This window comes from Alligator sinensis, unplaced genomic scaffold (assembly GCF_000455745.1).
Source record: "Alligator sinensis unplaced genomic scaffold, ASM45574v1 scaffold74_2, whole genome shotgun sequence".
Lineage (NCBI taxonomy): Eukaryota > Metazoa > Chordata > Crocodylia > Alligatoridae > Alligator > Alligator sinensis.
In genome coordinates, this window is record NW_005841931.1 from 498323 (window position 1) to 516405 (window position 18083).

Here is an 18083-nt window from a genome sequence, read left to right on the forward strand (position 1 = left end):
AGGCACTGTAAAAGGTAACTTTGTATGCTTTCCCCTTTAAAAACTGCCCATCACTTTGAAACATCCTCTCCTTCATGTGGCAGGGGCAACTGTTGAACCTTCTTATATTATTTTTTCTGTTCTTGATTTCTGCCATTTAGTTTTTTTGAAACTACTTTTACTACTTTTCTTTTGAAACTACTAATTACAGCACAATAAGTTTATTACCTGCAATGACAGGTACTAACTTAATGTGCTGTAATAGGTGCTACTGTGCATTAGTTCAGATGAACATTTTTTGTGACAATAATGCACATTAGACTAAGCCTACTGTGCATTAATTCATTAGCATGGATTTTCCCCACTGCACTATTGTGCAGTAGAATTAGTCTTCTGCACATCAAGCTGTTCATGTAGATGCACCCATTAGGTGCTAAAAGGATTGTTTGCAGTAATGTGTATTCTTGGCAGAAAACAAGAACTCATCGGTGTGTGATATATTACATCCTCAGTACCTCCTTCTCTATTAAAAAGCCCATTGATTTTTAAGACTACATTTGTATTCCATTTAGTAGACATGTTATACACCCTTTTGATCATCTGGATTTGGATAGGGCTATTCTAAATAGAGCCTTCATGAGATTTCCCATTCCATTATTTTATGATCTCAGTGGTGTCTGACTTTGCACAAAGAAGTCAGTATGACTTTGTTACATGGGCTTCTATTGTACATACTACACAAGAATAAATTTCAGTTTTAACACTGCATACTTTACACATGCATTAATGCGCTTTTCCTAATGTGCATTAAATTTAGTACCTCCAGTGTGAGGTACTAAATAAATGTGCATTAGGCTGTGGTAACGCGCAGTAGTTCAAGCGCACATTTTTTAGGTGACACTTAATGTACCACAGCATATTTTACTGTGCATTAGCCTAATAGCTATGGTTTTTTACACACCACTTTAATGTGCAGTAGAATAGGCTACTGCTCATTAAAGCACATGTGCAGATGTACCCAGTGGTATTAACCTTTTCCTATTTGCTAGGTTTGACTACCACTGTATTGATGCTGAAATTCTCTCATGAATTCATTTCTAATGCTATAGATAACCTGTCACAGAACTATGCTTTGTAAATATACCCAAATAAGAACTCTGTTGCTGATTTAACATATTCATTATTAAATAGCCTTTTTTTCTCAAGAGCATTTTTGCTGCTTTTGAATTTCTTCTCAATTACTGCTAAAAGCAACAATCTTTGGCTTCATTATATTCACATGCACTCTTATCTGGTGTTGGACTCCATCATATTATGCTGTGATTATTTCCACATTTGTTGGAAACAAAATCTGATCTCTGCAACTTGTTTACACTTGTATTAGTTGCCTATTTTTAAAAATACAATGAAGGGGGCAAAGTGTGCAAGTTTCAGTCTGACCTTCAAAACATTCTATATTGAAAAAGAAAGTTGTTAAGATGTGTTATTATATATGAATAATGGAAGACTGGACTTTGAGTTTCACATGCTTTTATTTGTACCTCCACAGAGCAGTCCATATTGCTGATAAGCTGGGTTGAGGTCCAATAAAATACACAGGATCGAGTCCAATAAAAATAATCTTTTTGGTCTTAAGTTAAAAAAAATAAATAAACCAGGCAGCACTGGGTTTGCACATGATGTTTTCAAAGATTTGATCAAATTTTACAACTCCTATTTGGCAATTAATCCTTACTCATATGACTAGTCCAATTGACTTCACTAGGCCTACCCATAAGAACACAAGTTGTAGAAACCCTCTTAGTATATGGCAAACAGATAGAGAAGCAGATGCCTGGACAAAAGTGGCTGAGGAAGGGGCCAAATTATCAAGGCAAGTAACATAATAATTTATTTTCCTACTGGGATGAGAATTTTAGGGCAGGGTGAAATTTCAATGGGTGTTTCATTTTGAAGCTGTTTTGACATGTTTTGAGCTTGAAACAGTGAAATCAAAATGAAATGAAAGGCTTCAAAGCAGCTTTGAAATGGAAAGAAGGCACTCCAAACTTTCTGAAAGTTTCAAAACGTTTCGAGTTTCGAAGTTGGGCTTGTTTGAAGCTAAACAGAAACTAAGGAGAGGGAAGGGGAAACGACTGCTTTGATATTGACATCTAGCTCCTGGTTCAATTCCCCAGCTCCCAGATCTTTCCCCCGGCTCTTCTCAGAGGGGCACAGACCCCTGGATGATACGGGATGACCTCAGGATGCCACTGCCAGTTGGGGATGGTGGCAGCTCTGAGCTATTTCCCCAGTGGCAGCCTGCTGAAACCCCACGCACAGATCCAGGGGCTGCACCACCCAGGAAGACCTGGGGGAATGATCAGAGAGCTGGGGATTGAACCAGGAGCCCTGGATGACATGTGGATTCACCCCAGCTCTTGGACAGCACTCAGTGCCCTGCCAAGCCACACTGCACCCGCGTCACAGGGCAGCTGCTATGTGGGTACCGGGTGGGGAGAAGCGTGCTGTCCCCTGCTGCCCCGCACTGCACAGAGGAGCTCTGCCATGAGCACCCAGAGGCCCAACCGCCACTGCCAGAGCCAGGGAGTGCGGGGCTTTCTTTTTTTAAAGCTCTGTACACCAGCTGTGGAGCATGTGGATGAGAGCATGCTGTTGCTGCAAGCTAGGGCCAGCACCTGAGTCTCCCCAATGCAGCTCGCGCTGAGCGCTTGGAAGAACCCAGTGCTGGCACTGGCTCCAGCTGGCAGCAGCAGCGGGAGCCTGCTGTCATCCCATATGCAGATCCAGGGGCTCACACCCACCAGGAGAGCTGTGGGACTGTGCCAGGCTCCTCCCAAGGGGAGCAGATCTGTGTGAAGGATGACACCATGCTGCTGCTTCTGGAAAGTGATACGAGTTTTGCTTTGAAGAGTTTGAAGTGCAGTTTCACAAACCCCCCTGCACCTATCTCTTGAAACTTGGCAGGCTTCATGCCCTCAGAGGGGGCTACCATCCCTGCAATTGTTATCCAAATCAGGCAAGAAATGACAAAGGTAAAGGCATTTGCATGATTCCCAATTTTAACCTATGGGCAAAACGTCAAAGCGCGTCGAAACAGTGTTGAAACAGCAAACGAGTTTTGACAAAATGAAATGGAACAGTGCTGCGAACAGTGCAATGAAATGGTGCTGTTTTGCACAGCCCTACAGGATTTGTGTCTGTTATAGTTTCTTTTTGGCACCACTCAGTCACAGCTGCCTAGCCACAGTCCAAACACACTAAGTGGGTGTATTTACACAAGACGTTTACTGCGGACTGATTAATTAGCTCCACAGTAAAACATCACCGTCTACACATGTGACCTTATTAGGTTGTAACAGACTAATAAATGCCACTACAGGGTAGTCCAGCTAAACACAAGTAGTATCCTGCAGTGGCACTGTTTCAGGTTTAAAAACACTTCGTCAGGCTGAGGAAATATCTGCAGTTGGTGTGTGAGCTCTTCCTGGATGGAATGAATAGTAAAGAAGCCAGAGAGGCTGGTATGTAAGGGTTAGGATGAAAGAAACAAACCCAGCCAGTGAAAATGTAAATTGAGGTGTCAGGGGGTGAGAGACAGGCTTGGGGCGGGGGGGGAAGGGGGATGTAGCAGGTTAAAGTGGAGAGGTACCTGGGGAGTCCAATTTCAGGTAGGTTATAGTATGTCTATATTGAGTCCATTAGTTTTTGTACCTAGGAGTTTGATGAAGTGAACTTCATAGGCTCATCTGTGAAAAGTTTACCACATTATAGTCTATGGCGAAATCTCTGAATCAGCGCCAAATCGCTGAATCTGAATCGGCCGAATCAAATTGGGAAAGTAACTTGAATCACTGAGTCAAATCACCATCCCTCTTAATTGGCCGAATCTGAATCCAAATCGAATACTTGCCACTTTGCACAGCCTTGCTCAGGGATGGTAGCCAAACCTTCCTGGGGACACTAGACAAATACTCTGGCATCCAAGTAGCATTGAGCTCTTGTTGCTACATCTAAATTCATCTAAATTCCTTGTAGCTGTAACTGCAGCTTAAACAGACAGGGTGAGTTTCTCTTAGCTCAGGTCATTATCAGGACTGTTCTGTGGGAAAATGAAAATGGATTTTCCAAAGTCATTTTCTTTTTTAATTAAAAAATGGTTGGGTTGTGCACACTTCACATTTTGATTTAGTTTCAGGTTGGTTTATATTTATTTATTTAAATTAATTTTTTTACATGAACTGCCTTACATCTATATACGGGTACAGTATGTGTTGAGTAGCTGGCAAACAAGGTGAATTAATAAAGCTTGGAGCAAATAATACAAAAGAAATTCGTTAAAGGTTTGAGTGTAATTATGTTTCTAATGCTATGTGAGTCCTACAGAAGTTTTCTCTTGGGTGCAATTTAGCAGTCATTGGGTGCATCTATATATGTGATAAATGTGCACAAATAAACACTGGAGCTTATTGCTCCAGAATATTTTGCTCCTGAGCATGCCATTTGAATGTGCACTCAGGAGCAAAAAACTCCTGAGCATATTGCTCTGGAGTTTATTCATGAGCAGCATGTGGAGCCCAGTAGGAGCAGCTCTGGACTGGCAGGGGGCCCAGGGGGTCAACTTGCCAGCCCAGGGCTATTTTGACCATGTACTGCAAAGTGGCTGGCTGGGGCATGAGGGTACTTCTGTGCAGGGACTGCCTGCTGGCTAGCCTCTGCTGGCTAGCTGAAGTACCCTTGTGCCTCAGCCAGCTCCTCCTCAGCACATGGAGCCTGGCCAGAGCAGGTTCCAGAAGGGCTGGTTGAGGCAAGCATGGAGCTAACCAGCAGGCAGTCCCTGTGCTGAAGCACCCTTGTGCCCCAGCCAGCTACTCGCAGCACAAGGAGCCTGGTCAGAATAGCCCTGTGCTGGCAAGTTGACCCCCTGGGTCCCCTGAGAGCCCAGAGCCGCTCCTACTTGGCTCCATGTGCTGCTCATGAATAAACTTCAGAGAAATATACTCAGGAGTTTTTTGCTCTTGAGTACACATTCAAATGGCATGCTCAGGAGCAAAAAAACCCTCTGGAGCAATAAGCTCCAGAGTTTATTTGTGCACATTTATCACACATATAGATGAACCCAGTGACTGCTAAATTGGTCTGGCAGGAGACATGGGGCTATTCTGCAGTTGTCTATAGAGCAGTCTTCTAGCCCAGGGCTGTTCCAGCCTTGCTCCACGTGCTGCAGAGGGGATGACTGGGGCACAAGGATGCTCCAGTGCAGGGCTAGCCAGCAGGCAGCCCCCATGCTGAAGCACCCTCATGCCTCAGCCAGTGCTGTTACCATCTATTAGGGCTGTATGAAGCTTCGGGTGCTGATTGATTCAGAGGAGATTCGGCAGCCGAATCTCTGAATCCAAATTGAATCAGGGGACCAATTAAAAGGTCCAAAGCAATTCAAAGCTCTCCGAATCAATTCAGAGAGCTTCAGCAATTTGGGTAGTCCCTGCCCGCTGCAGCAGGGAACTGGACCTAGACTACATGCTGGTAAGTAGGGGGTGGGAGGTGGGGCTGAAGGAGGGGGGAGGGGACCATGGGGTAAGCCCCCACTCACCAGGTGTTGCCCAGTGGAGGGGAGATCTCCACTGCCCCACGCTACATGGGGGGCTCTGCCATGAGTCCCCTGACCCCTGCCTGCTCTTCCACCCTCCTCTGTATGGCTGCCCCACCCGCCCCAGCTCCCAGACCTTTAAAAAAATAACAACCCCACCCCCCAGACTCACCGGCTGCTGCGGCAGCCTTGAGGTTTCTGGGGGCTTGTGGAAGATCCCCACACAGAGCACAGCGCAGTGGGGGGCAGCGGAGATCATTCCCCCCCACCTGCTGGGCAGGTGCTCCACCAGCACCATGAGCCACCTAAATCCTGGACACTCAACAAAGGAGAAGGGCTGACCATCCAGAGCAAGCATCTCCCCAGTGCTCTGGGTGACTGAGTTCACCTTGGGAATGTGCCCCCCTTTGTCTCTGCCTTTCCCCAACTGGTCCAGGGTGGCCTGCCTCTACTTCTTGAGGATGAGGGATTTGGAGTAAGAGGGGAACTTTGGGTATGCTCCCACTGATGCCAGGCTGAGGAGGAACAAGGGCAAGGGGGTGCTGCCTCCTGAGATGCAGCAGCATTGCCATGGTGGTGAAGTGTTTCACATCCTTGCCCCAGCTGATCTGCTTTTGGCAGTGCTGGCAGGTAGCATACCTGGGATTAGCTGCCACCTCAAAATGATCCCACACTACACTACCCACATACTTCTGGGTTGAGAGTGGGGATCCTGCCTTATCCCCCCTCCTCACCAGGCAGAGGCACAACAACAGGAGGAGCTGAGCTACCTGCCCCCACAACCTCCTTCAAAGTGTCTTCCAGAAGAGACCTGCCTCTAGGGGAACTTTGAGGGGTGTGGAGCACAAACTCAGATTCCCCCTCGGTTCCCAGAATTTCCTTAGCTATGGTACTCAGCTTCGCTGCCTCCAGATCCATCTCCTCCTCTGACACTGAAAGGCTCATACTGGGAACTGAAATTGGGGTACAGACTGTTATGCTGGTGCTGGTGGTTATTACTGGTGTTAATGGAGGTGGTGCAGGTGTAGACACTGCTCCCACCTCCTTGCTCCCATTAGCAGCAGAAGACTCATTGCTGCCAGGAAAGGGGGCGTGTCTATGTTTGCGGGTGAGTGGAGGGACTTGCAGTTCTCCCTCTGCCCCCTCTCGCTCCCCTGCCAGAAGCCCTGGCACCTGCTTTTCCAGCACACTTCATGATGTTTGGCATGCTGCAAAATGTGTGTGTGTTTGTTATATATTTTGTGCTGCCCTGCACAGTGATGACACACTGTCAGGGAAAACACAGAAGAAGAGAGACTAGCTACCAAGAAACTAGATAGCAAGCCAGAATCTTTCAGATGCTGCTGGTCCAAGAGAGAGAGAGCTTACAAAAGGCACAGATCACTTTATACACAGCATTATATGTGTCCCTCCCCCAGGGCACTGAATTGGAAAGGAACTCAGGGAAAGATCACAGTCACTGGCTAGCTGCAAATGTCAATATCAGAGCAGTCTTTCCTCCCCTCTTCCCCTCCCTCTTCTCAGTTTCTGTTTCCTGCAAGCCTGCCTTCTGAATCTCTGAATCTTTCTGAATCTTTTTTAATCAATTTTGATGCTTCCAAATCGATTCAGACCTTTTAATGTGTCTCCTGATTTGATTCGGATTTGGAGATTCAGCTGCTGAAGCTGGCTGAATCTCCTCTGAATCAAATCGGCTACTGAAGCTTCACAGAGCCCTACCCTGAGCTCTGTGATGCTACAGGTAATACTGCTGCCAGTATCTAAACTTGGTGGTCAAAAGCTAGCTGGGGAACATCTCAACAAGCTATACTGTCACCTGTGCAACACAGATCTGTTCCCAGATGCACCCTGACACTACTCCAAACATGCAAATCATCCATCGTGTGACTTATATTCAGAACTCATTTTTCACCCAAGTTATAATCGCTTTGATAAATTTTGCATTAAGCCAACTAAGAGAAAACTTAAGCTGTAGCCTGAATTCAGAGTCTTGCTTTCCCACACTTAAAAAGAAAAAGCAACACACAGGGCATGTCAATGTTGTTACTGTGCCCTATGTCAATGTTGTTACTGTGCCGTTTTTTAGTACTTCCTTTTGGAAGTGTTAAAGCACAGTGCAGCACCTGCCCGTACTGCACTGTATGTGCGGTGCACAGTTATTAGCTACTTCACCATAACGGCTTGTTATAATAGGAGAGCACACTGCTACAGCAAAGTAGCTGCTCGTCATGTGTAGACACCAGTGGATACTATGTCACTGTAGCGCTTTGCTACAGTCATGTAGCGTCACATGTAGACATGCCCATAGAGAAATTTTAAAATCATAAAAGTAATCTCAGACTCACCATCTATTTGAAAAAGAAACCCCTGAATTCCCCTCATTTTAAGATCACAGGAAAAAGCTACCCTAAACATCTACCAGCAACATATACATACTATTTATTTCTAACATTATACTCAGGTATCATGAATGCCCATGCAAGATTGGGAGAAAGCCCAATATAAAAAATATTGGGAGAAAGCCTTAAGTCCTGGGAGCTTTTACAAAGCACCCGAGATTGCAGCTCTGCCTAACAACCACAAACACTAATACATCTGAAAATCAGTGAGCTTACTCACTCAAGTTGACCAGGGATTTGCAAAATCCAGGCCTAAGACCCAGATTCAGCTCTGTGCACATGGCCTCTGGAACCTGTGTAAAGCTTAGTCTCTTACAGGAGCTGCCCTAGGATTCTGCTAGGTAGGGGTGCCATTCCAGTGGCTGCTTGATGCAATGTTCCCAATGCATCCCTGTTGCCTGTCTGCCAGCCAGGAGATCTCAGTGGCTGACTAGGCCATGGGATTGTGTTCTATGAGGGACTCCATGCTGCAGAACACATCAACAAATTCCTCAGAAGAGGCAGGCTACAGATCATTCCTTGCCCTTTTTAGTTTTGCTATATTTCACTTAGTCTGTTCCATATGATCTCATGCTCGTACCAGAACGGTGTATCCCGGTGTCACTAGCCTCTATGAGCTTTCTTTATAAAATGCTCATTCTTGATGCACTGGCTAAAATTATGCACCATTGTATATTTTTTTTACATATTAATTAGCCTGCAGCCATATTCTGCAGGCCAGTTGGCAGTACTGGGGGCAGGTGTAGACACTGCTCCCACCTCCTTGCTCCCATTAGCAGCAGAAGACTCATTGCTGCCAGGAAAGGGGGCGTGTCTATGTTTGCGGGTGAGTGGAGGGACTTGCAGTTCTCCCTCTGCCCCCTCTCGCTCCCCTGCCAGAAGCCCTGGCACCTGCTTTTCCAGCACACTTCATGATGTTTGGCATGCTGCAAAATGTGTGTGTGTTTGTTATATATTTTGTGCTGCCCTGCACAGTGATGACACACTGTCAGGGAAAACACAGAAGAAGAGAGACTAGCTACCAAGAAACTAGATAGCAAGCCAGAATCTTTCAGATGCTGCTGGTCCAAGAGAGAGAGAGCTTACAAAAGGCACAGATCACTTTATACACAGCATTATATGTGTCCCTCCCCCAGGGCACTGAATTGGAAAGGAACTCAGGGAAAGATCACAGTCACTGGCTAGCTGCAAATGTCAATATCAGAGCAGTCTTTCCTCCCCTCTTCCCCTCCCTCTTCTCAGTTTCTGTTTCCTGCAAGCCTGCCTTCTGAATCTCTGAATCTTTCTGAATCTTTTTTAATCAATTTTGATGCTTCCAAATCGATTCAGACCTTTTAATGTGTCTCCTGATTTGATTCGGATTTGGAGATTCAGCTGCTGAAGCTGGCTGAATCTCCTCTGAATCAAATCGGCTACTGAAGCTTCACAGAGCCCTACCCTGAGCTCTGTGATGCTACAGGTAATACTGCTGCCAGTATCTAAACTTGGTGGTCAAAAGCTAGCTGGGGAACATCTCAACAAGCTATACTGTCACCTGTGCAACACAGATCTGTTCCCAGATGCACCCTGACACTACTCCAAACATGCAAATCATCCATCGTGTGACTTATATTCAGAACTCATTTTTCACCCAAGTTATAATCGCTTTGATAAATTTTGCATTAAGCCAACTAAGAGAAAACTTAAGCTGTAGCCTGAATTCAGAGTCTTGCTTTCCCACACTTAAAAAGAAAAAGCAACACACAGGGCATGTCAATGTTGTTACTGTGCCCTATGTCAATGTTGTTACTGTGCCGTTTTTTAGTACTTCCTTTTGGAAGTGTTAAAGCACAGTGCAGCACCTGCCCGTACTGCACTGTATGTGCGGTGCACAGTTATTAGCTACTTCACCATAACGGCTTGTTATAATAGGAGAGCACACTGCTACAGCAAAGTAGCTGCTCGTCATGTGTAGACACCAGTGGATACTATGTCACTGTAGCGCTTTGCTACAGTCATGTAGCGTCACATGTAGACATGCCCATAGAGAAATTTTAAAATCATAAAAGTAATCTCAGACTCACCATCTATTTGAAAAAGAAACCCCTGAATTCCCCTCATTTTAAGATCACAGGAAAAAGCTACCCTAAACATCTACCAGCAACATATACATACTATTTATTTCTAACATTATACTCAGGTATCATGAATGCCCATGCAAGATTGGGAGAAAGCCCAATATAAAAAATATTGGGAGAAAGCCTTAAGTCCTGGGAGCTTTTACAAAGCACCCGAGATTGCAGCTCTGCCTAACAACCACAAACACTAATACATCTGAAAATCAGTGAGCTTACTCACTCAAGTTGACCAGGGATTTGCAAAATCCAGGCCTAAGACCCAGATTCAGCTCTGTGCACATGGCCTCTGGAACCTGTGTAAAGCTTAGTCTCTTACAGGAGCTGCCCTAGGATTCTGCTAGGTAGGGGTGCCATTCCAGTGGCTGCTTGATGCAATGTTCCCAATGCATCCCTGTTGCCTGTCTGCCAGCCAGGAGATCTCAGTGGCTGACTAGGCCATGGGATTGTGTTCTATGAGGGACTCCATGCTGCAGAACACATCAACAAATTCCTCAGAAGAGGCAGGCTACAGATCATTCCTTGCCCTTTTTAGTTTTGCTATATTTCACTTAGTCTGTTCCATATGATCTCATGCTCGTACCAGAACGGTGTATCCCGGTGTCACTAGCCTCTATGAGCTTTCTTTATAAAATGCTCATTCTTGATGCACTGGCTAAAATTATGCACCATTGTATATTTTTTTTACATATTAATTAGCCTGCAGCCATATTCTGCAGGCCAGTTGGCAGTACTGGGGGCAGAGCACAGATCTGCAGTTACATAATGCCCCCAAATACCCAAATCAACAGTTAAAAAGCAAAAAAACAAACAAAAAAGCCCCCAGGGTTAAATGGGACTTAGAGATTAAATGGAGCAGTCCAGTTCCCAAGCCTGAAGACAAAAGGGTTGATGCACAAAGGCCAGGAGAGAAAGTTTGACATTGTTCTTTGCAGACTTCATGTGAATGAATGCACCTTGCAACCAACAGAATCTGGTCTGATCCCACCATGGGACCCAGAAGTGAATGGAGACAGATGCAGGTTTAGGTTTAATTTTAGGAGTAGCAAAAGTATTCCCAACATACAACTATAAGCATTTGTAATACGGATGATTTGTGCATCTGTGCTTGAGAACACATTAAAGTGTACAGACCGCTCAGTGTTAGTATAAACATATCCTTAGACACAAATATTTTTCCATATGTTAGTTAAAGAAACATATGGAAAGATAATGTGCGTGAGTATATTTTTGCATCGTTTATATGTATTCCTCAGAATTTGGCCCAAACAGTGAAACTCTCCCTCAAGTCAAAGGACTTTTGAAGTATTTGGAGGATTAGTGTCATATCTGAGTAAAGGTACCTCACACGAGCAGATGGCTTCATCATTTTTTTCCTAAAAAAACCCCAAACCAAACAAATGAAAAGCGCCCACTCATTACTGGAGTCAAATATTTCCAATGGATTTCACAAGAAGGCACTGGCTTTGTGTTATTTTAACTTATATCATTCACATACTACCCAGTTGTCTCTTTTGTGCTTGGAACATAGAAAACTACATAAAAAGTAGTTGCATTAGAAAAAGAGAAATTTGAGGTAGGGCATACAGCCTGATACTGTCCCAAAGAACCGCCACTATATCTTGGAAGCTGCCTCAGGTTCCTTTTGAGCTTCAAGAATAATCCAGTCACAGTGTTCAAAACCAGTATTTTCTCTTTCCCCAGAGTCCAGTTTGTGTAGATTGATCAACTAACATGAAGGAGCTTCACTCAGATTCAAGGTTTCACAGCTCTTCTAGTTAGGCTGTGTACCTTTAGTCCTGGTCTTCCTGGACTGTAAAAAATCTCTTCTCAAATTCATTACCTCCACAGTCCTCCTTCTTAAGTCTTTCTCCTGGGCACATTAATCAACTCTGCAACCATTCTCTCAAACTTCAGCTTGAAGCCTCCTTGTAAATCAATCTCCAGGCATCTAATCATTCCCTTAATCCTTTCCAGGTGAGTTTCATAACACCGAACACCTGCATGGGTTACTTGGTCCTTCCTGATTCACATGGCTCCTGGTTCTAGGTCCTTAAAGGTTTTCCTATAATTTTTTCCTGTTGATGTCAACTGTTGCCAGGGACCATCTTCCCCTCTTCCAGTGACTGCTCTGAAGTATTTATTTTGGCCTTCACTTGCCTTCCTTGGACACATGAAATGGGTTAACTGGCTTTGCAAACTATTCTCAGGCCTTAAAAGGCCAGCACCTCAGGAGGCCCCTGGTAACAGCATACGGTCCTCACTGGGCCTGTAGTAGAACTACAAGGATGTGAGGGACTTTCTATATGCTTCTGTGAACATCAGAGTTGAAGCAACTCCTACAATGTGCATGTAAGTTAAATGGAAAATAGATGATTTTCATACCAGCTTCTTGGGCTGGAGTTCAAATGAACTCAGTTCCTTTTTAAGTATTTAAGTAAAAGTCAGATCTTCAGAGGCGTTCAGTATGTGGATTTTGGATACTGAACATTTCTCTGAACTATTTTTCATATGGTTGCATCACTCTACTGAATGATCTTAATACAACAACTCACTCTTGAAACTTTTCTCTGTATTGAACGCTCCAACATTGTATGATAAATTTATTCACAGTACTGACATTCTGGGAAAAAATTCCACTCACCTTTTGCTTTGATCAACCTGTTCCTACCCACTGAAGTCCAAAGGTCCCAAATTACATGCGACTGGTTAAATATGTCTGCTTCTAACAAGTGACAAACTCCCAGGTTTCTGCAAGTTAGAAAAACAGACATACGTAAAATCATGTCGTCAAAGATGCAGTTCAAATCACTGTTTACTTTACCAATACATCTAGGCCTTAAACGCCATCAATCAAGATTGGTACCTGCTGCTTCTTTTGGAGTTTATCTGTAGATAAGTGAGTCTCATAGAAGCTGCTATGTTTCATTGTTTCCCCAGTAATTTACACATTTCTTTCTGTTCATACAGTTTCTGGATGCAAATGGTAACTGAGGATGGCTTTTAATATGCTCAAAATCAAGGTTATCTTAGAAACTGGAAGTTGTTGTTGAACCCAAGTTAATCTAAAATGGCAAAATGGGCAAATGAACACTTTTCCCTCTTTCCACAGCCTGGTTCCATTTTTTTACATTGTATATTGTTCATGCCAGGGTTTTCTCTGTGGAAGGCAGTAAAAGTGCCTTACAGAGTGTTTCTGTTGCCAGGCAGGTATGATCCTTCTGTTACACCAATTCTCTACATATGATACTTTTATCTTCATATATTTATGGATAGTGACCATATGGCCTGAATTTATCAGGTTGGTCTCAGTTTTTCAAATGATGTCCTACTGGCCCAAGAACTTCTTTGTATCCCAATCTGTCATTTCAGTTACACTGTTTGTTGAATTGCAAAATGTCTGTCCAGGTTGTACTTAACACTCCTTCAGTGTGACATGATAAACTCATTCAGGGTACTACATTTCTGGGAAAAAAAAACACCTCATACTCAGAAATAACCCCATGGCATCAGAAGCTGGCAGCAGAAACATTAGCAGACTTTTTATTTAAAGTTCACTTGTCTTTTTATGAATATTTCACAACCCCAAAGCATGTTGCCAGAAAAGTGTCCTAGTTTTTTTATTTTGAAAATATAGTTACCCTATATTTTAGGTTACCTTTAGCCTTTTTGGTGCAGCCTGGCATAAAGGGCGAGGCTTATATGTCTCTTAAATACAATTCCACCTGGGTTGCTTTGGGCAATGAGGAAGTTGTCCCAGTCCTCGAGAAAGGCACCATGTGCTGTCTCAGCTCTCCTGCAAGATGGCCTTAAATCAAACCACAGTCTAGCTCTTAGTGATCTCCAAACTAGACACAGATTAGAGATCCTATAGCATTTAATCAATCATCAGTACTCCTTGTGGACCAGATTTACAATCAAGCTTCTTAAAATTCTCAAGAAGACTATGCAATTGCCATTTATTAACAGCTCCCTGAACCTAATAATAGGTTACCAGTAGGAAAACATATCTCTTTCTCTTTTTATTGTGCATTATGTTTAGATGAATTTATAGCTCATTGACTTGTTTTCTATAACCAGGACAATCTTTTTGGTGACATGCAGATATTTATACCACCCCTAACACTTTATATTTCTTTTTCATGTGCATATGCTGCAAGGTCTTTCTTTTGCAAAGAGATACGTGAACAAGCTTGACTGTGAACCCTTTAATCTATCTGGTGGTGAGTTCTTCTATTTGGAATTAATTCCTGTGTAATTAATGGGATAACCACAATCACAGTGAAATGAGTCTCCTTGAAAGAGCTAGGATGGCTTGTGGGAGTAAAGGGTGAATGTTCTAGCCTTCAGTAAAAGGGCCAGATTCTGATGTCCTTAATAATTTCAAGTGGCTGCTCTTTTCACAAGCAGCTGAACTGTGTGAGAGCAACAGAACCTGTTCCATTGAATAGTAACTTTACAATACAAGTTGTCTCATTGAAATCAGTGGGAAGGACTGTAGCAAAAGATCATGAGAAAGTAATGGAATAGAGCATCACCCTGCTTCCCTTGCTATGTTCAAGAAGCAAGAGTACTGAGCACAAGTACAGAGGGAGAAGGGAGATCCTTATAGCCCCGGTGTTCCTACAGAACCACCTTTTCAGCACTAGCAAGCTGGTGACCTAGCAGACAAGTCCAATATGCTGTTTCCAACAAAGAGATAATAATAGCAAATCATACCTCTAACTTTCAGACAGCCACTTTTAATCATTACTTTATTTACAGTGTAAATAAAGTCATATTCCAGTTCTTACATGTTAGCAAAACAGTTTGTTTGCTTCTATAGCAAACAGTTTTAACTACACCCATATGTATAAAATGATTCTGGGATATCCATATAATACAACATTTGGGCAAGGGACCTGATGTCTACCATGACAGCATTTATTAATAGGAAATGACAAATTGTAACAGATTTTTTCCCTAAATCAGATGAGGATGCTCACATTATAAAGACTATAGTCCAATGATTTGTTTCTACTAAAGCAAAATATTTTAAAAGTAAACAAATGCATTCATCAAAGTAAAGAAGTTCTTTAATAAAAACCACAGGAAATATGAAAGCAGTCTTTTCTGTGTTAAGTTCTGGAAACAAGGAGCATTTTTACGTATGCTTCAATTAATGAGCCACGCTAATTAAAAGTGCTCATGCATCACGTGTATCAGCATCCCTGTGCTGAAAAAAAGAGGGTGAGGTGCTTTGAACTAAAGCTCATTGGACATGTTTTATTTCAAAGTGTCCCACTGCCATTTTTTCAGCACAGAGATGCATGGGAATGGCGATACGCAATGTGGAAGGCTGCCAGAGCGCATCAGTTTCCATGCTCCAGCAGACAGATTTCCAGCACGTTGGTGCAAGCTCCTCACACGGGAATAGGAGAAGGAACCTATTTCTCTTGTTGGCTAAAGTTCCCATGCAGCACTCTGAAGCACAGTAGGATATTAAAACAAGTAGATATTACCCTTCTGCTGTGTTGTAAAAGTGATTCCTTCCTACCTGTGTGGTGCTTGATCCCATGTTTACCAAGTCCAGCCTCCCACAGCAGTGATCTTGTTTTCATAATCATTATTTGATGATTAGAATTTTTCCTTCCTGAATCCCTTGTGTTGAATGTCTGAAACTTCCAAAAGGGTCTAGAGAATTGAGATGCCCAAATCCCAATGTCATTTTATGGAAACCGGACAACTACTACCTTAAGGGCTCTTTGAAAATCCAAGCCATGAGGTATATGCTTTTTCCCAATTCTTGCTTTTTGACAGTGATTTCATAAATCTTAGATTATGAATCATGGAACTCAGTAGTGCTAGGTGCTATAAAAACTCAGAGACAAAGCAATTTTTCTAGAACTCAAATTAACTTTAAGTGTCGCATGTTATATATATATAGGGTCTTATCAATTTGTGGGCACATGCTGATGTTGTGCTTCAGTAACAGAGCCTCTGTGGAGTTGAAAACTCAAAATGAAATTAGAAAGCACATTGTTAACCTCAAAGAGATTTGAGATTTATAAATGACTAGGCTTAGCATTATTCAGTGGGTATGTTTAGACAACACAATACAATTCTTTGTAGAGCTACCACTAACTCTAAACAAGTCAGCTCAGGTATTGGATGCAATATACCAGTAGCACAGAACTCAGCTCAGGAAAAGCAGAATAAATTAGTCCCTGTTTCAATGATAAACTCACTGTTCCAGAGAAGCATTCAGCTGCAAAACAGCAAAGATATAGTCAATGTAGTCTAAAGATAATAATTATTTAAATCAGTTTTGGTTGGGGGGTGGTATTTTGATCTTGACCAAAAAATTATATATTTGTAGTCAGTTCCAATGAAGAAATTTATGAAGAAGGATTGAAACAGCAGTTTGAGACTGACTTTGGAACAGTAAAATTAAAGATAAAGAACCAAACTGAACTCACAGCATTACAGTAAGAACAGCTAATCCCAATACAAAATCACTGGTTGCAAAATCCAGAAAATTTTTGTTAATTAAACTTCTGTGCTATGAATGGTCCCCTAGGGCTCAACTCTATTACAGGTATTCTTGCACTAATGCACTCAGTTACAAAGTAGAACAACAGTGCCACTTTAAGTTACTTTTTAAATTTTAGAGAGAACACTTGCAAAGGGTTGCTGGGGAATGAACTTAAACAGCCTGTAAAACAGTGAATTTGTTTGGACTGTAGCCTGAATGTTTATTTGCTTGTGAGTTCTTTATCTGCCACTATTCTGCCCAGAAAAAAATAGCAATTAAACACCATTACTTTCATGTACACAGACTCTCTTAAGAATCGAGAAACACATTTCATTCAAATTATTGCAAATAAAACTTTGTTTTAAGGAACTAGGGCAACAGTACTTTCCCGGAATCACAAAAAGTTATAGTTGCTGTGGGTATTAAAAGTCTGTAATTCTTTATTGAAATGACAGATCCCATGAAATGATTTGGTCTTAGATTACTCCTTTGATGTTCAGAACTGCTGGAACAGAGAGCTGCACTTAGCATTGCATGTATTCACTTAAGAACAAGCAATTTCTTGTGGCATTATTTACCAAGAAGGCTGTATATCATGACTAATTAGTGACCAGTTGCAACTTTACAGTCTACTTTGAATATGGGGCAGCACATAGCTGCACTGGCCCAGGAGCAGAGCAGAGAGAGGACTGTGACAATTCTTCCCATGCTTCCCTCTTTTTCTGAGGGAGGAATAAATTACTTCACCCCTTTTTGTGGAGCAGCTTACTCATTCTGTGTTCTTGGTGCCTGATCTGAAGCTTATTGAAATAAATAGAAATATTTTCATTTACTTCACAGGGCTTTGGATCAGGTCCACAGCCAGCTAATCTGGCAGGCAAGTTGAAAGGGCAAAGCCAGATCTCTTCCCACTGCTTATTCTACTCTGACCCTCTTTGTGCCCTCATGCTCACCCCATGATGTAATCAAACAAGCAGACCCTCACACTTTCCAATGCAGTTTGGACACAGTCTAAGTAGAGCCAACCAGACAAGTCAAGAGTATATGAAAGGGTGGGGGAAGGGAAAGGTTTAACCCACGGTATGGCTTAGATTAGTGTTTTTCCCATCTGGTTACTGCATAATTGTTAATAATTGTCCCCTTAGGAAAATGTACAGGATGCTCAGAGATGCTACAGAACAAGCAGATGAGTCACTAGGTCCCCCCCCACCCTACCCCCCATCCTTCAGCAATTGAGCTCAGCCATATAGGAAGTGCCAAGAACTATAGAGCTCCTGCATTTTTTTTATATGTGAGAGTGCTTATATCTCATAGGCAGCAGTTGTTTGCCTTGTGTTGATGGCTGGAATCACAGTATTTGTTTTAATTAAGAGCAGCTGCAAATATTTCCATAAAAACTCATTACGAATCCAAGCAAGTAGTGCAAGCAGTCAGATATACGAGGAAGTATCTGAAGAGAATTGGTCCAACAAGTTTTGGCTGTCCTG

The 18083-nt window shown here is 42.8% G+C and overlaps 1 long non-coding RNA gene across 1 annotated transcript in view; it reads left to right on the plus strand.

The window, feature by feature from the left end:
• Positions 1 to 12303: 12303 nt before the first annotated feature.
• LOC102372289 overlaps positions 12304 to 18083 on the plus strand; it is a 10637-nt gene continuing 4857 nt past the window's right edge. Inside the window, exons 1-2 of the long non-coding RNA XR_323312.1 lie at positions 12304 to 12434; positions 14243 to 14305. This is a non-coding gene — a long non-coding RNA (uncharacterized LOC102372289). The remainder of the gene's footprint in view (positions 12435 to 14242; positions 14306 to 18083) is intronic.